The sequence below is a fragment of the Saimiri boliviensis genome, chromosome 1 (genome assembly GCF_048565385.1).
Source record: "Saimiri boliviensis isolate mSaiBol1 chromosome 1, mSaiBol1.pri, whole genome shotgun sequence".
Taxonomy (NCBI): Eukaryota; Metazoa; Chordata; class Mammalia; order Primates; family Cebidae; genus Saimiri; species Saimiri boliviensis.
Window position 1 is genome coordinate 225,908,497 of NC_133449.1, and position 20,771 is coordinate 225,929,267.

Sequence of the window (20,771 nt, forward strand, 5' to 3'; positions counted from 1 at the left end):
CAGAAACTGGAAAGCTAAAAATTGTATTTCTCAGTCTCCTCTGTGAAATTATTTAGATATTTGAAGGTTAAAGTGAGGCAAAGGATTTCCTCTTAATTCATTGTACTGTTTTTGTTTTTTAGTCCCAACAAGCAAAGTCTTGACAGAGAAGGAGAAGGTGTTCTGTAGATTTCTGTGCCTATTCTTCAGCTTTCTGTGTGGCGAGAAGCAGGTGTGGTAGAGGTGGTGGCAGCATACATGTTCCCAGGCCCCTTTGCCAATTTTGACACTGTCGTGCAGAGAAGCTTTCTGGTGACTGGATTAGGGCCTGGCTTCTTGTGTTCTTTTATATTTTTCAGTTTCACAAAGGGCTTTCTTTCCATATTTGTGAATCTTTTATAAAATATATTAAACTGCTATATAAATTATTGGTATTATATTGAATACTTAACAAATGGCCTTTATTATAAAGAAGAAATATGTACAGAAACTGTATCTGGAATAAAGGGCTTACTTAAATTATTGTACACAAAATAGTGGCCTGCATTATTTATTGTGTTTAAGAATATATATAAAACAGATACAGATACAACTTTTTGTTTTGATTTTTGCCCTATGAAACTACCAAAATGACTAGATGATAAATTTTGTTGGTAATTTTTTTATGGTTGAAAGTCTTTTATTGCTGACTTTATTATACTTCTCTGCCACAAAATATATTTATTTATAAATTGACATTAAAATATTTCCTGTGGCTAAAGGTTCTAAGAATTTTTTTTCTATTTTTAATTGATATGTAACAGATGTATATATTTTGGGTATACATGTGATAATTTGATACATTCAAAAGATCAAATCAGGGTAATTTAGAAATCCATCACTGTAAATATTTGTCTTTTCATAATGAGAATTAATATTCACATTAATTCTCTTCTAGCTATTTTGAAATTACAGTAGATTATTGTTGATTATAGTCCTTGAGTGATCTTTTGATCACCAGGTCTTATTTCTTCTACCTGTTTGCTTGCACCCATCAACTGACCTCTCTTCATCCCCCAAGCTTCTTGCATTCTAATGGCAGCTGATTTGGATCACCCTCCCAGGCCCACCAGAGCCGTGTATTGGCTTTCCAACGACTTTATGAGCATCAAATTCTTTATGTGTACTAGTTTCTCATGGCTAAATTACCACACACTTGATGGCTTAACACAATAAAAATTCATTGTCTTACAAATCTGGAGGCCACAAATCTGAAATGACTCTTATGGGGCTAAAATAAAGGTGTTGGCAGGGCTACACTCCCTCCAGAGGGTCTAGGGGAAGATCAGTTTCCTTGACTTTTCCACGGTCTAAAGGTTCAGTTTTTGGATCTGCTGGCTCACGTTTCCTTCCTCCTTACTCAAAGGCAGCAGCTTAGCGTCTTTTCTCTGATTCTGCTTACATCACATGGCTTCTTTCTCTGAAATATTCCTCTTCCTCCCTCTAATAAGGAAATTTATCACTGCATTTAGGGTTCATCTGGATAACCCAGAATAACTCCTGCATCTCAGATACTTAATTTAATCACAGCTGAAAAGTACACTTTACTGTAAAAGGTAACATTCACAGATTCCAGGGAGTTGCTCCTGAATATCTTTGGCAACTGTTATTCAGCCTTCCTCTTTTACATGTCACCATATGGGGTAACATATTCATAGAGTCCAGGCATTAAATGGAACTTGATAGCTATTCTGAGGGAGATGGGAAAGCTTATTCTGTTTGCCACAGAAAGGTGCACAGAATAAATGTAAAAATATTATATAATAATAATAATAATGAAACTTATAGTACTGCCAGGAGGCTCTTTTACTTCATCAGCTTCTCCACATCTGGCCCATCCTTCTTATTTAGCTCTGACTGCTGTTGTTGTCCCAGCGAAATCTCTCGCTGGGGCCAATCAAGCCTCCACAAATTAGCAAACACGTGGAGCTTTGGCTCATTTGCACCTCTTGGTTGAATAGCCTCCTCCTTCTCTTTACAAGTTCAGTCCTCTCCCATTAATGCAGTGACCAACAAATATTCTTACTGCTTCCTAAAAATTTCCCCCATCACTACAGCTGAAAGGGATTTTTGAGATACTGTAGCGAGAAGCCTTTGCCACGTAAGATTTAAGATCTTGGGCAGGACCCTTTAAAAATGACCACATCTTTTATCCCCAACAGGCATGTAAGCTCCTGAGTTCAGATACTCTATTTTACATTCACAGATAGTTAATTATTTGTCATTCCTGAATACACTAAAAGAAAATTTATACTAAGTATAAAAGAATATTTTGAGCATGTTTGTTTTCTCTAAATGTCCCAGAACATAAAAACTGGTTTTAAAAATCTTATTAACTTGTGGTACTTTCAGATTGTACTTATACCAGTCAACAACTGCAGAGATGTGATAAGAGGTGGCATTTTTAAAAAGATCCTTTTGGTTCCTAAAACATTAAACCATTTTCTAGAAGACCCACATAAAATTCTTTCTGTTGAAAAGCATATGAAAACCACATTCCCTTAAATGTTAATAGAAATGGCTTAATAAAGCCCAGTGAAAATTTCAGTGTTGATATTTCAATATTTGTTAAATTAATGTGATTGCCATATATAGCCTTCTCAAAATTGCAAATTTAATTTCTATGGTGGATATTCTCTAAAGGTTTGTTCATTGCTGTTCAATAAATGAAAAATATGGTTCTCATGTCATGAATTCCTACACAAAAGAGTATAAAACATTCAAATCAAATTTGGATATTCTGATTTAAAATATTAGATAACAGAAATCGTTATGAATTAAGAGTAAATAGGACAAAGATTAAATAATTATGCAATCTAAATTTTAATGAGTGATTTGTGGATTATATAAGGAGTTTGTTTGAAACATTCTATTTTAAAAACATAGGTAGAATTATATTTACTGTTATTTTAAGTTTAGGAAATATATATTTAATAAGAATTATTTTCTGTTAGGTAAAAAATGCCAAATATTACAAGTACTTAAAATTTTCTTAGAATGTAAAGAGTAGTATTTTTAAAGGGAGCCTTTGAATTAATGACAGAACCTGTACAAAAGTGTAGAGAAAATTTGGCATTGATTTTCTAAAGAAACTAGGAAGTTATTTTGTAAATGGCTAAATCCATGTATAAAATAAGATTTCTATTTCCCCCAATACAAATGGTTAAAAGTGACCCATTTTTATAATTGATAATTATTCCTGCATACATAATTTTTTATTAAAAGATCCCATACCAAATACTATTATTTCTATCCATCCATCTATGAGCTTGTTTCCATCCATTCATCTATCCATATTTATGTCTATTATATTAAAATAAATGGAATGCTGAGAATGATTAAATACTTTCTTAGTAATATGACTACACAAGGATTTCTTACAGGGCTCAAGCTTTGTTTTATTGATGGAACACTTTCTTCAAATGAAATATTGTAGATATCTCCTAACAAGCAAAATAGCAAAAAGTTGAACTGCCCTTGGAATGAGGGAGAGGTGATAGGAGGAACATTCTCTCATTTACCAACTTTTTTCTTGGTCCTCCAAAAGATATTTGAGAAATTTCTGTGGCTCCATGAAAAAAAGGAATATATAATATGTTCTGGTAAGATACAGAGTATACTGTATGCTTCCTAAAAACTTTTGTCACAAAAATGAAAACATAAAGTTCAATCATTTAGTGTTAACTCTAAGCTATTTGATTATTTCATCTGGAATTTTCCAACTGGAATTCCATATGGCTCTGGAAAGCCAGTATTTATGGTGTATGTACATGTAGTAAACAGGAATATACATAAAACGCTTCCTGGCTCTCATCTTACTTTTTTCAACTCTCTCAACCTTCCCAGTACGCACCACATTCCAACTAAAAATAAATGCTTTCTACTCCTAAGCATTTTTTTTTCTTTCTATTTCTGTGCTTCTGAATTTGTCATTCTGTCAGGGATTCTGCCTTGCCTCCATCACTCACCAACTCAGCTTCTTACTACCTGGATATAAAGCTTTCTGATAACCATAACTAAGTGTGGCTTCCAACCTTGGTCTTTGACATTCTGCTTATGCGTGTCTTAAAATATTTCCAATTCAAAGCACTCTCTTTATAGTTTTCTTAAGATACAAATCCTATTTTGCCTTAAGAAATAAAGATTTTGTGAATTTGTTAATCCCTCAGCTAAATATTGTAAGTATCTTCAGGGAGTTATGTTAAGGAAAGCTGGTAGCCCCTCAGTGTCGAATACAGTGTGGAATCTGTCAGAACTGCTTATGAAAGGGCCACAGATAGAAATATTACCTATTCTCTACGACTCTGCCCCTACCTCCAAGCATCAAACAATTGGCAGGAACAATGTATAATCACTGTCTAGAACAAATGAGTACACATTACTAGTATGAATTAAGAAAATTAAAAACCTCATCAGTCTATCAAATCTGTCTATCAGCAAGGAAGTATGCACTGGATTCAAATACTAAAGAAAGAAATCCGGTACTTTTCAATATTTGGTCAGGGTGAGGCTAGACTATGTTAACAAGGGAAAGGTGAAGTGTGTGCTTGCTCTGGCATAGTACAGACTCTGAATCCCAAGTACAACCAACTCAAGAGTACTTATTCCCAGGGAAATAAGGTATGACCAGAGTCGAACAATGAAATATTCTAGAGAGTTATGAAATTTCCCTTCCTCTGTTCCCCCTTTTTCTTTCTGCTTTCTGTTCTCTATTCTGTTCTATTCCGTGCCTCATGAAAGGGGAAAAAAAGGCACAAAAGCATGAGTCACAGCTTCCAGCATCTCTAATGCAGTCACTGCCCAAGCTAAAGCTCTTCACTGAGGCAGGTCCCTGTTGCCTGATGAGTCCTATTGCTGGAGTCGGGGAGGGACAGTGCTTGTGTGGCTTTGCTCACATCATCCACTCTTCATCAATACTGTGTATTGCTTACTTAATCTGTAAAGCCTAAACCATGCAAATTATCAAACAACACTGGCTGAGAACTGTATTCCTCCATTTCTGTGGTTTCCATTTGCTTATGAAATTATTCATGTTAAAGTAACATTGTAATTATTTGGTGCTTTAAAAGTCATTCTTAAGAGAAAAATATGCAATTCTGAGATTTACTTGATAGCTTGAATGTTTTTATTGTCTTGCCCTATTTTAAAAGGTGACTAGAAAGTCTCATACTAAATTCAATAATATTCTCTGATTTTATATACCGAAATGTTTTTCTCTTCATATTTGAAGTGAGATGAACATACAAATGAAAAATTAATATTGGATTAATTTTAATGTGACGGCAAATTCTATGATTTTTAGTTACTACTCATTGTCCTGCTCTGTGATCTTCATGAATATGTATTTATATGTGTTTGTTTGTATATGTGTATATATATAAGAGTACTGATTATGCATCAGCCCATATAGGTATCATAACAGTACTTGCTGAGGATCACATGGTTTTTAGCTGCTAGAAATCTGCAACCTTCAGGAGAGAATTCACTAAAATATTCAGGGCTAAACTTGGTATACTTAACAGTATTTTTTAGAACTGGATAACTGAATAATAACTGTTGCCTGAAAACTTTTGCAAAATATATCCCTATACTTTCCTGACATGATAAACAGAGCTGCAGATTAAAATGTAACATCTTTGGTGATCGTCCTGAGAATCAGTTCTCATTGTGCTGTGATTGTGAAGAGATTATTCTAAAATTCCACAGATGTTTTCAGTTTAAAAAATTCTTGATCTCATCCTTCTTTCTTTTAATGAATTATGCTTGAATGTTTAATTGTTAAGACTTTGTATAATTAAGCTCTAGCTACAGTCAGAGAGTAAAACATCAAAAAGAGTTAACATAGAGCTGAGTCAGGAGGGTAGATTTAACCTTCATTCAATAGCCACCTCTAGAAACGAAACACTTTCTCAGCCATCCTTTAAGAGATTATCTTAAAGAAACTGAGTTTTACCAAGTTCAGATCTAAATTAATCCAGTCTAAGTTAATATTGTGGTCCTTGGTGTAGGGGAGAATTTTCCAAAGGGTATTCCTCAGAACAGAAGCCCTTTGAAGTGTACTTCATAATAAAAGTTCAGTTACTTAAGAATTTTGGGAAACATAACACATTCTGGACTCTATTTTGAGATTTAAATTATATATATTAAAGGCTCTGAGTTGTTCAGGTAAGAAATAAGTCTAATTTTTACTTAGCATTTCCTAAATTTATTTTACCCCAGAATACTTTTTTCTCTCCCTGCCCCAACAACACTCATAAACATCTCATAAAATTGATCTGGATTAGAGAAAAAAAAAATCTGAAGTAACTGTGGGCTTTAGTTAACAATAATTTGTTAACATTGGTTCATTAATTGTAGTAATTATACCATACTATAGTAAGATTTTAATAGTTAAGAGAAACTGAGCGTGAGGTATATGAGAACTCTGTACTATCTTATTAACTTTTCTGTGAATCTACAGTTGTTCTAAAAATAAAGCTTATTATAACAAAAATTGAAGATGAAAATAGGACATGAAATAACACTAAGACAAGAGTTAAGAAACCTGACTTCTAGTCTTAGCTCTACCAAGTTGCTTCCGGGAGACCTTGCTCAGGTAACTGAAACTAAATTACTGAAACTTTATTTTTCTTCCCAATAACTATAAAGCAGTACCAAGACATGAATGAGTTAGAGTTTGTTTGCTTCTAATTTTATTTTGTAACTGAGAAATACAACTTCAGTTTAGTAATTCAATTTAGTAGATATTTTTAGGTAGATATACCAGCCAATTTGAGTGCCTCAGAAGAAACTTAAAGCAAATTAGTCTTATCCAACCAACAACAGAATTAGTTAAGTTACAGTCTTATCTAACTATCAAACTTACGAAAAAAATCAATCGTTTACGGGAAATTTATAGATAAATTTTATAGAAGCAAAGCAAAGGTAAATTTGATCAAGAGTTTTTCTAAATAACTACACATTTGTATGGATACTCAAACCTTCATTTTCTGGTAGAAGTTAACTAAAGTCATAATCACAGAGAGTATATCTGTGAACAAATTAAAATTCTATCTATCAATATTACTTCGGAGGCACGAGAATCACTTGAACCTGGAAGACAGAGGTTACAGTGAGCCAAGATCGCACCACTGCATTCCAACCTGGGCAACAGAGTGAGACTCTGTCTCAAAAAAAAAAAAAAACAAAAAAAACTTGTTTAATAGCCCAGTAATTTCGGGAAGATGATTCACGTGATCTTAAAAGTACTTGTGTTACTTTTACAGTTTTGGATGGTGGATGGTGTCTGTAAACTTGTGTTCTAAAATACCAGATTATTAAAAAAAAAATTATGTCATATTTTAAGTTACTTTTGTTTTAACCACTTCTAGGTAATCTGTGATTTCCTTTTTATCTATTCCTCACCTCACCCCAGTTAGATTAGTTAATTAACAGTTGACTGTAGTTGAGTGCAAAGTCATTAGTTTTACCATATTTTCAAAAATTGTTCTTTTATTTGCCATGCATCTACAAATATTATCCATGTTCTCTTTAATAATATTTGTAACTCTTTTTGAGCTAGAAATTATACTAATTTGAATCATTATCTTAAATCTTTCATTCTCAGTTTAATCCATATAACATTATCTAAATATAAGTAGTCTCTGTGGTGTTGCCTCTCTAAATGAATTTGCTACTGTATTATTTGTATATTTTTACTGAATTATACAGTACTTGATTTTTACAAGTTTTAGAGGCCTGAAATTAAATATATTTTAATTGTCTCATTTTTAAAAAGATTTGCTATAAAAGTAATCTCTCTCTTTTACAATTTGAAAGAATTGTAAATTGTTGTTACTACTTTCCTTATAATTTATTATTATACCACCACGATTGTCATTAATGTTTCTCATAATAAAAGCATTCATTCACCAACCAACACTTATGTGATGGCTCCAACACTATAGAATAATTGTTCTTACAAATGTACATTTTGCTTTAATCCTATCCCCTATGAGATATAGTTGAAACTTTTCTCTGCACATAAATAAAAATATCCTTCATTTTATTTTACAGCTAGGGCAACAATACAGTATAGTAAGCATGTACTTCAGATTCTTACTACCTAAGTTTGACATCTTTTGTACTATTTATTATCTGTGACTCTGCCTCAGTCTCCTGAGGAAGGGGTTGGGGAACTCCCTCCGCTAGCCAAAGGAAGCCATTAGGGACTGTGCTGTGAGGAACAGTGCACTCCAGCCCACATACAGTACTATGCTATTCCCATGGTCTTCACAACCTGCAGACCAGGAGATTCCCTTGGGTGCCTATACCACCAGGGCCCTGGGTTTCCAGCACAATATGTGGTGGCCATCTGAGCAGACACTGAGCTAGCTGCAGGAGCTTTTTTTTTGTATCCCAGTAGCTCCAGGAATGCCAGAGAGATAGAACCATTCACTCTCCTGGGAAGGGCGCTAAAGCCAGGGAGCTGAGTCGTCTTGTTCAGGGAATCCCACCCTACACAAAGCGCAGCAAACAAAGATCCACTGGCTGGAAATTCTCACTGCAAGCACAGCAATCTGAAGTTGACCTGGGATGCTCCAGCTTTGTTGGGGGAGGGGCAACTGCCATTACTGTGGCTTGAGTAGGCTATTTTCCCCTCACAGTATAAAGCCGCAGCCTACCACAGCATGACAGAGTCAATGTAGCCAGACTGCCTCTCTAGATTCCTCCTCTCTGGGTGGGGCATCCTTGAAAAAAAAAGGCAGCAGCCCCATTCAGAGGCTTATAGATAAAACTCCCATCCCCCTAGGACAGAGAACATGGGGAAAGGAGCAGCTGTGGGTGCAGCTTCAGCAGACTTAAATGTTCCTGCCTGTTGGCTCTGAAAAGGTCAGTGGATCTCCCAGCACAGCGTTCAAGCTCTGCTAAGACAGACTGCCTCCTCAAGTGGGACCCTGACCCCCTTGCCTCCTGAGTGGGAGACACCTCCCAGCAGAAATGAAAGACACCTCCTACAGGAGTGCTCACACTGGCCTCTGGAGGGTGCCCCTCTGAGATAAATCTTCCAGAGCAAGAAGCAGGCAGCAATCTTTGCTGTTCTGAAGCCTTCAATGATGATACCCAGGTAAACAGTATCTGGAGTGGATCTCCAGCGAACTCCAGCAGACCTGTAGCAGAGGGGCCTATTAGAAGAAAAACTAACAAACAGAAAGCAAAAGCATCAACATCAACTAAAAGGATGCCACAAGAAAACCCCATCCAAAGGTCACTAACATCAAAGACCAAAGGTAGATAAATCCATGAAGATGAGGAAAAACCAGCACAAAAAGGATGAAAATTCCAAAAACAAGAATGCCTTTTCTCCTCCAAAGAATCACAAATCCTCACAAGCAAGGGAAGAAAACTGAATGGAGAAAGAGTTTGGTGAATTGACAGAAATAGGCTTCAGAAGGTGGGTAATGACATACTCCTCCGAGCTAAAGAACCGTGTATTCTAACCAAATGCAAGAAAGTTAAGAACCTTGACATAAGGTTACAGGAACTACTAACTAGAATAACTGGTTTAGAGAAGAACATAAATGACCTGATGGAGCTGTAAAACACAGCTTGAGAACTTTGTGAACCATACACATGTGTCAATACCAGAATGGATCAAGTGGACAAAAGGATATCAGGGATTGAAGATCAATTTAATGAAATAAGTATGAAGAGAAGATTAGAGAAAAAATAATGAAAAGGAATAAACAAAGCCTCCAAGAAATATGGGACTATGTGAAAAGACCAAACCTATGTTTCATTGGTGTACCTGAAAGTGAGGGGGAGAATAAAACCAAGTTGGAAAACACACTTCAGGATATTATCCAGGAGAATTTCCCCAAGCTGGCAAGACAGGCCAACATTCAAATGCAGGAAATACAGAGAACAAAAAGATACTCCTTGAGAAGAGCAACCCCAAGACACACAATTGTCAGATTCACTAAGGTTGAAATGAAGGAAAAAATGTTAAGGACAGCCAGAGAGAAAGGTTGGATTACCCACAAAGGGAAGCCCATCAGACAAACAGTGGATCTCTATGCGGATCTCCATACAAGCCAGAAGACAGTGGGGGCCAATGTTAAACATTCTTAAGGAAAATAAATTTCTATCCAGAATTTCATATCCAGCCAAACTAAGCTTCATAAGTGAAGGAGAAATAAAATTCTTTACAAACAAGAGCGAGATTTTGTTACCACCAGGCCTGCCCTACAAGTGCTCCTGAAGGAAGCACTAAACATGGAAAGGAGCAACTGGTAGCAGCCACTAGAAAAACATACCAAAATGTAAAGACCATCGACACTAGGAATAAACCACATCAACTAACGGGCAAAATAACCAGCTAGCATCATAATGACAGGATGAAATTCACAAATAACAATATTAATCTTAAATGTAAATGGGCTAAATGACCCAATTAAAAGACACAGACAGGCAAATTGGAATAAGGATAAAGAGGCAAGACCCATCAGTGTGCTGCATTCAGGAGACCCATCTCACGTGCAAAGACACACATGGACTCAAAATAAAGGGATGGAGAATGATTTACCAACCAAATGGAAAGAAAAAAAAAATAGGGGGTTGCAATCCTAGTCTCTGAAAAGCAGAATTTAAAGCAACAAAGATGAGAAAAGACAAAGAAAGGCATTACATAATGGTAAAGGAATCACTGCAACAAGAAGAGCTAACTAACCTAAATATATGCACCCATTACAGGAGCACCCAGATTCATAAAGGAAGTTCTCAGAGATCTACAAGAGATTTAGATTCTGACAGAATAATAGTGGGAGACTTTAACACTCCACTGTCGGTATTAGACAGATCAACGAGACAGAAAATTAACAAGGATATTCAGGACTTAAACTCAGCTCTGGACCAAGTAGACCTAACAGGCATCTATAGAACTCTCTACTCCAAATCAACAGAATACACATCCTTCTCAGCACCACATCACACTAATTCTAAAATTGACCACATAATTGAAAGTAAAACACTCCTCAGCAAATGGATATGAATGGAAATCATAACAAACAGTCTCTCAGACCAGAGTGCAATCAAATTAGAACCCAGAATTCAGCACCTCAATCAGAACTGCACAACTACTTGGAAACTGAACAACCTGCTCTTGAAAGACTATTAGGCAAACACTGAAATTAAAGCAGAAATAAGTAAGTTCTTTGAAACCAATGAGAACAAAGACACAAAGTTCCAGAATCTCTGGGATACAGCTAAAGTAGTGTTTAGAGCAGGCGTTCCCAAACTATGGCCCGTGGGCCACATGCGGCCCCCTGAGGTCATTTATCCACCCACCCCCCGCCACTGCACTTCAGGAAGGGGCACCTCTTTCATTGGTGGTCAGTGAGAGAAGCACAGTATGTGGCGGTCCTCCAACGGTCTGTGGGACAGTGAACTGGCCCCCTGTGTAAAAAGTTTGGGGACGCCTGGTTTAGAGAGAAACTGAGAGCACTAAATGCTCACAGGAGAAAGCAGGAAAGATCTAAAGTTGACACCCTAATATCACAATTGAACTAGAGAAGAAGAGCAAACAAATTCAAAAGCTAGCAGAAGACAAGAAATAGTTAAACTAAGATCAGAGCAGAACTGAGTGAGATGGAGACACAAAACACACTTCAAAAAAATCAATGAATCTAGAGGCTGGTTTCTGAAAACATTAACAAAAGATAGACCAGCAGCCAGACTAATAAAGAAGAAAAGAGAGAAGAAGCAAATAGACACAATAAAAAATGACAAAGGGGATTATCACCATTGATCCCACTGAAAAACAAATTGCCATCAAAGAATACTACAAACACCTCTATGCAAATATACTAGAAAATCTAGAAGAAATGGATAAATTCCTGGACACATAAACCCTCCCAAGACTAAACCAGGAAGAACTCAAATCCCTGAATGGACCAATAATGACTTCTGAAATTGAGGCAATAATTAATAGCCTACCAACCAAAAAAAGCCCAGGACCAAATGGATTCACAGCTGTATTATACCAGCGGTACAAAGAGGAGCTGGTATCATTCCTTCTGAATCTATTCCAAACAATTGAAAAAGAGGGAATTCTCCCTAACTCATTTTAGGAGGCCAGCATCATTCTGATACCAAAACCTGGCAGACACACAACAAAAAGGAAACTTTCAGGACAATATCCCTGATGAACAGTGATGCAAAAGTCCTCAATAAAATACTGGAAAACCAAATCCAGCAGCATATTAAAAAGCTTATCCACCATGATCAAGTTGGCTTCATCCCTGGGATGCAAAGCCGGTTCAACATATGCAAATCAATAATCATAATCCATCACATAAACAGAACCAATGACAAAAACCACATGATTATCTCAATAGATGCAGCAAAGGCCTTCAATAAAATTCAACACCGCTTCATACTGAAAACACTCAATAAACTAGGTATTACAAAACGTATCTCCAAATAATAAGAGCTATTTATGACAAACCCACAGTCAATATCATACTGAATGGGCAAAAGCTGGAAGCATTCCCTTTGAAAACTGGCACAAGACAAGGATGCCTTCTCTCACGACTCCTATTCAACATAATATTGGAAGTTCTGGCCAGAGCAATCAGGCAAGGGACAGAAATATAGGGCATTCAAATAGGAAGAGAGAAAGTCAAATTATCTCTGTTTGCAGATGACATGATTGTGTATTTAGAAAATCCCATCTCAGCCCAAAAACTCTTTATTCTAATAAGGAACTTCAGCAAAGTCTCAGGATACGAAACCAATATGCAAAAACCACAAGCGTTCCTACAAACCAGTAATAGACAAACAGCCAAAATCACGAATGAACTCCCATTCAAAGAGAATAAAATACTTAGGAATGCAACTTATAAGAGATGTGAAGGACCTCTTCAAGGAGAACTACACACCACTGCTCAAGGAAATATGAGAGGACACAAACTAATGGAAAAAACATTCCATGCTCATGGATAGGAAGAATCAGTATCATGAAAATGACCATACTGCCCAAAGTAACTTATAGATTCAATGCTATTCCCATCTAGCTACCACTGATTTTCTGCACAGATTAGAAAAAAACTACTTTAAATTTCACACAGAACTGAAAAAGAGCCCACATAGTCACAACAATCCTAAGCAAAAAGAACAAAGCTGGAGACATCATGCTACCTGACTTCAAACTATGCTACAAGGCTACAGTAATCAAAACAGCATGGTACTGGTATCAAAACAGAGATATAGACCAATGGAACAGAACAGAGGCCCCAGAAATAACATCACTATCTAAACCATTTGATCTTTGACAAACCCGACAAAAACAAGTAATGGGGAAATAATTCCCTATTTAATAAATGGTGTTGGGAAAACTGGCTAGCCATAGGCATAAAACTGAAACTAAACCTTTTCCTTATACCTTATACAAAAGTTAACTCAAGATGGATTAAAGACTTAAGCATAAAACCTAAACCATAAAAACCCTGGAAGAAAACCTATGCAATACCATTCAGGACATAGGCATGGACAAAGACATCATGACTAAAATACCAAAAGCAACTGCAACAAAAGCCAGAATTGACAAATGGGATCTAATTAAACTAAAGAGCTTCCTCATGGCCTAAGAAACTCTCATCAGAGTGAACAGGAAACCTACAGAATGGGAGAAAAATTTTCAATCTATCCATTTGACAAGGGGCTAATATCCAGAATCTACAAGGAACTTAAACAAATTTACAAGAAAAAAATAAAAAAGTTGGCAAAGGATATGAACAGACACTTCTCAAAAGAAGATATTTATGGAGCCAACAACCAGATGAAAAAAGCTCATCATCACTGGCCATTAGAGAAATGCAAATCAAAACCACAGTGAGATACCATCTCATGACAGGAAGAATAACGACCATTAAAAAGTCAGGAAACAACAGATGCTGGAGAGTATGTGGAGAAATAGGAACACCTCTACCCTGTTGGTGGGAGTGTAAATTAGTTCAGCCTTTGTGGAAGACAGTGTGGTGATTTCTCAAGGATCTAAAACCAGAAATCCCATTTGACCCAGCAATCCCATTGCTGGGTATATACTCAAATGATTATAAATCATTCTATTATAAAGACACATGCACACATGTTTACTGTAGCACTATTCACAATAGCAAAGACTTGGAATCAATCCAAATGCCCATCAATGATAGACTGGATAAAGAAAATGTGGCACATATACACCATGGAATACTATGCAGCCATAAAAATGGATGAGTTCATGTCCTTTGCAAGGACAGGGATGAAGCTGGAAACCATCATTCTCAGCAAACTAACACAGGAACAGAAAACCAAACACTGCATGTTCTCACTCATAAATGGAAGTTGAACAATGAGAACATATGGGCACAGGGAGGGGAACATCACATACTGGCACCTATCGGGGGGTTGGGGGCTACGGTAGGAATAGCATTAAGAGAAATATCTAACGTAGATGACGGGGGGATGGATGCAGAAAACCACTATGCCACATATATAACTATGTAACAAACCTGCACGTTCTGCACATGTACCCTAGTACTTAAAGTATAATTAAATTAAAAAAAAGAAAGGATACACACACACACACACACACACACACAAACACACACACACACGCACGATAAAATTAGTGTGTCTTAATCAGCTATTATCCATTTGATGAACTTTGCCCATAAAGTTATTCTATGTTATACTTTTAGTACAATTCTTGCTAAGTTTTAGAAGCTTATGAATTTGAATGCTTACATCCAATTATATGAAAGACTAGATGTTCAGCTAATATCTCCTGCTTAAAATAACTAAAAATGCTGGAGAGAGAGAGAAAGCAAGAATACATACACTTTTTTTTTTTTTTTTTCTTAATAGCACTGGAGAGCTAGTGAGGTATTTTTACAGACTTGGTAAACACAGCAGGGAGAGACAAAGCCTAGGGCCTGTCCAAAGTGGAGAATCTTAACAGGAGACCTTCTCCTATAAAGGTGGAACACTGATGACTCACTTTGCAACCATAAAGTATGTTTGCAAATCACCTGGGTATGTTTGCCCCCCAAACTAATATAATTTATGTAGTTCAAAAACAAAACAACCTCAAATCATTAGTTTAAAGTGGTTCAATAGTGTAGGTACAAAGCAGAAGCCAAGACAAATGTTTTGCAGGAAAAACACCTTAATACTAGGCCTCAAAGAATTCTCATAAGTAATTTTCCATTTAAAATAGCTATTCTGGGTATGGTGGTGCGTGCCTGTAATCCCAGATACTCAGGAGGCTGAGGCAGGAGAATCACTTGAATCCAGGGGCAGAGTTTGCAGCGAGCCGAGATTGCGCTCCTGCACTGCATTCTAGCCTGGGCAACAGAGCAAGTCTCTGTCTCAAAAAAAAAAAAAAAAAAAAAAAAAAAAAAAAAAAAAAAAATTGCTATTACACAGTAAATAGTTACTTCACTCATAAAGGGGCAAAGCACATAAGTGAGACTAGCGACTAGCACAAACAAAAGCAACAAAAGTTGGTTGTGAAGATTTCAAATACGATAACTAACAGACACAGGAAACATGTTTATGATACTTAAAGAAATAAAAGATCAGCTTAAAATAATAACAGGAAACCATAAAAATGACAAAGCACATTTGAAAATAAAACATGTAATATCTAAAAATAAAACGATACTGAAATTCAAAATGCAGTGATCAAATGTAATAGAGATTAGTTGCTCATATGTGAAGAGATAATTAGAAAACAGAAAGAAAGTCTAAAAGGAATTATGGGAAATTCAACACAAAACGTCAAAGTAACAAATATAAAAGCAAGCTTAAAATAAATGGAAAATAGAGCAAGAGGATATAACATAAGTCTAATAAGAATTACAAAAGGAAGGGACACAGTGAATGAGGCAGAAGAGCTACTTGACAAAAAATGGCTGAGAAATTCATCAGAATTGATGAATTTCACCAAACCTTAATCTCGAAAATCAAAAATTGCAAGCAAAATAACTCAAAAGAAATCTACATTTTGTTGTATCATAATGGAACTTCAGAACACCAAAGACAAAGGGGCAATCTTAAAAATAGTCAGTGAGAAAAGACAGATTACCTCCAAAGGAGTGCTTGTGAAAGTGTTGGCCAATTTATCAACTTTCTATGAAAGTAAATCCTTAGCATGCTGAAATAAATAACTCAGAATTCTAGCTCCAGTAGAATTTATTCTAAAAATCAAAAGTAAAATAAAGACATTTTCAGTCCACTAAGATTGGGAAGTTTGCTTCCAGTGGAACTTCATTGAAGGAAATTCTAGAGAATACACTTCATGCAAATGTAAAATAATCTAGGATAACAAGGCTAACAAGCAACAAGAAAAAAATGAAAGTTATAAATTTTCAGATAAATTAAAATGAGCATTGACTGTATAAAATAACAATAAGAATGTCTTATTCTTTAGAAACAGACAGAATTAAACTATTCCACATAAAAACAAAATACAAGTTAGCAGGTTACTTGGAATTAAAGGAAGTTAAGAGAGTTAACATTTAAAGGAATTAATGTCTTCCAAATCAGAAGACTCATGTGTTTGTTGTCTGACAAGAGCAAAGCGTACTTGGTTGACTTTATACTTTCATGAGTCAGGAGAGCATGTTGTAATCTTAGAGTACACTAAAAGAAGAGAAGCAGTGTATTTCCTCCAAAATAGTAAAAGATAAAAACTACCAGGTGAGATTAAGAAAAAAATCCATCTAAATGTACTATGCCAGAGAGATTTCTAAAATGTAAGGACACATAAAGGTAGAAAGTAACAATGATGTAAAAACAAATATGCCAGGTAAACACTAATCAAAAGAATGCTCATATGGCTATATTAGTATCAGATGAAACAGACTGAGACAAAAACATGAGAAATACTGAGAGTCATTTTATAATAATGAAAGATTCTCTACTTTAGGAAGATAAAACTATGTGATCAAATTTTACAGCCTTAGATTGATGACTACAAAGAGACATGAGAGATTTTAGCACAATTATTTTCACAGGATAAACAGACGGAAATGGATAGAATACAGAAAATCTTAATAACAAGATAATTAAATTTGATCAATTGAAAAATATATATATATAACTTCACCCAATTGTAGACAGTTTTATTTCTCAACACATATGAAACATTTATGGTGACATAAGACAGTTTTCAAGAAACTTCAAAGGACTGGATTCATACGGTGTGTAATTTATACTGTCAGGTGCTTTATGACTTTGTTGAACTTATTTAACCTCTTCAAACGTCAATCTTCTAAAGTTCAAAATGGTAATGATAATAATAATATGCTTCTGTGATATTAGGCAGTGACATAAATAAATGATGCATTAAAAGGTCCTACATGCCAATAGAAAAAGTTTGTATTTTAAACTGAATACATTTCAAATAGGAATGGCATGGTAAGTTTTTAGAAGGACAAAATCTTTTGTTAATAATTCTGTTAATCTGCTGGTTTTGGCAGCAAGGTGGAGACTGGCTTAGAGATGGGAGCAGAGAGAGCTCTGTTAGGAATAAATGATAATAAATAATATGAGAAATAAGGAGAACTTGAAATGTGTGTGAAAAGATATATTTTCACATATATTGACATTCCTATTTAACAATTTCAATCCCAAAGAGAAATAACAGAAACTAGGCCTACTGTAATACTAAGTCACATATATCTAAGTCTACTTTTAAAACATTGCATAATCTTACTCTATATTATTATTTAAAGTTTAATAAATTTCACTGTTAGGTATTTCTTCTTCACAACCAACCTCCAAAACAAAAATACTTGCTATTTCTGTTAACTGATGTTAATAGCTATTTAAAATACTTAATATATTGCTGTATTCATTTAATAATCTTAGAAAACAAGAGAAAATGTTCCTAAGCATTGCGTTTTGAAGAAATTCAGTTTGTATACTAAATAAACTTATTGAATTTCTCTACAATACTCATTTACATAAAATTTGGCTAACATATAAAAGTCCATGTCATTTAAATTTTGAATAGGTGAAGTTAAAATTAATTTTCACAATACTTCTGTGTAGCACAAGCACTCTATGTGGAAGAGGTTCTTTAATAACTTAGTCTTGTCTTAAATTTTTTATCGTTAAATTTCTATTTGTTACATAACATTTAATGACACTAACACTTCTGGTATAATTCCAAATTGGTAAAGATGCTTTATTTTTCTAAATGTTACCACATTCAGTTTACTTATATTTTGTTAAGAAATTCTGCATTTATACACTATGTTCACTGTGGCACAATGTTTACAATAGCAAAGACCTGGAACCAATCCAAATGCCCATTAATGATAGACTGGACAAGGAAAATGTGGCACATATACACCATGGAATACTGTGCAGCCATAAAAAACGATGAGTTCATGTCCTTTGCAGAGACATGGATGAACCTGGAAACCATTCTCAACAAACTGACACAAGAAAAGAAAATCAAACACCGCATGTTCTCACTCATAGGTGGGTGTTGAACAATGAGAACACATGGATACTGGGAGGAGAACATCACATCCTAGGGTCTGTTGTGGGGGACTAGGAGAGGGACTGGAGGGTAGGGAGGTTAAGGAGGGATAACATGGGGAGAGAAATGCCAGATACAGGTGATGGGGGGTGGGGGCAGCAAACCACATTGCCATGTATGTACTTATGCAACAATCCTTCATGATCTGCACATATGCCCCAGAACCCAAAGTACAATAATATATATATAAAAGATAATTTTTAAAAATCTGCATTTATATGCATGTATAAGCTTGCCCTGTAATTTTCCTTTCTGTTAGTAATAGTATCTGCCTTTATTATCCAAGATGTTCATTCTTTATTTGCTCAAGGTTTTTGCACAATTTGAACAATCTATTCTTTGCAAGTCTGTTGGCAATTGTCTAAGACTGCACTGAACTGTTTTTATTTAATGGGAATATTTTAAACTGTTTTTCACATTTTGTTTTAGTAATTTGTCTATTCTGCTCAGACTCAAATATACTGGTATACAATGGTCATAGTCATCTCTAGTTTTATTTTTAAAATCTGTTACTTTTTTTCTTACTACTATTACTTACTTTTCCTATATTTCAAATTTGTTTACTTTCAAAATCTCACCTAAACAATGTTTTTAATCTTTCCAGAGGGTCAAATTTTTAATTTATTGCTCTTCTGTAGCTTTTTCTTTTGCTTTAATTTCGCTCTCACTTTCACAACCCCCTTCCATCTAATAAAATATAATTCATGTATCACACAAAAAATAAAATAAATAAATTTTTTATCATTGATTTACAGTCCCTAAATGCTATTAAGCAGAATTCAAATTTAGGGTAAATAACATCTGGCTAGTGTAAATGATACCAATAAGGACAGCTATGGCAGAGAATGCCATAAAATAATGTTAATATCTCATTGTGCTATTTGGAAAGGAGAGAAGAGGAAGAAAAGGAGATCAAGGTCATGCTTATTTGCTACTTCCCTGTTATTTCCCACTGGAAAGCATCAAACTCTATCTTGAGTCTCACAACACAGCATCCCTTTCATCTCTCATCTGGATTACAACAGCCTCCTAACTGGTCTTCTAAAGTTCTATTCTGGCTCACTTTTAATCAATCTACCTTACAATAGAAAAAGTGATTTTCTCTCAATGTAAATCAAATAACACAGTTCACTCTTTAAAACCCTGCAAAAGCTTCCCAAAGCAAAGAGAATAAATTCCAAACTCTCTTATTTTGGAATCCAGGCTCTGCATGATCTGGATCTTGCTTACCTCTCCATGCTAGATAGGTTTGTCCATGTTTGTGCATGTGATTGTGTGTTTGTGTGTGTGTGTGTGTGTGTGTGTGTTACTTCCTGTGTATGCTTCTGTCTAAACACACAGTCTCTTCCCACCTTGGAGCCTCTGCATATGTCCTTCTGTCTTCATGGAATACCTCACCTCTAAAACGACGAGTCCTTTCTGTTTACACGCAGCTTAAATATTACCTGCCTGGAAGTCCTTCCTGACAATCTTACCTAGGACAGAGTCATTCTGTGATTCTCTATCTCAACTCTCTGTTTGCTGCCCTTGTAGCAAATATCATGGAGTACAATAATTTATCTGTCAGCTTATTTATAAAGCTTTTCCCCTAACATGTAAGGTCTATGATGACAAGGTAGGTGCCTTTTCTGATGGCATTTTATGATATACAACATTTTATGACAGATATATAAGGTCGAATATTCTATATGCACATCAGTTTTATTTTTTTTCTGCTTAAAACACTTAGGACAGTATTTCAGAAACCATGTTCCATACTGGTAAGTGATGTTTAATTAAAAAGTGGTGCTGTGGTCAAATAATTTTTGCAAGTGCTACTCACTATATGTAACCTCTGAGAGTTCATAACACACATTCGTATACATAAAGGTTTAAAAAGAAATCCTTTTACTTTTACTCCAGTCCATTGATTCCTATATTTGAAGTCTGCAAACTCCTCACTCTTTTCCTTATTTAGCATTTACTAACCTTCTAAGGTATAATGCTTAACATAAAAAACTTTGAGAAATGATGCTCCAGAACTCCAATGAAGTACTATTTGTCTACTGACTTTGCTATTAAACTATCTAAATAGATTCAAGGATTTTTATCATATCACCATCGAGTGCTTCCAAGAAACTTCTTGTTCCATAAAATCACACTATAAATAGTGAGTGCTAGAAAAAAAAGCATTATCAGG

At 35.3% G+C, this 20,771-nt stretch overlaps 1 protein-coding gene across 5 annotated transcripts in view; it reads right to left on the reverse strand.

Annotated features, from left to right (window-relative positions):
• XRCC4 (X-ray repair cross complementing 4) overlaps positions 1–20,771 on the reverse strand; it is a 268,691-nt gene that overhangs the window by 40,374 nt on the left and 207,546 nt on the right. The gene's annotated exons all lie outside the window — the stretch shown is intronic.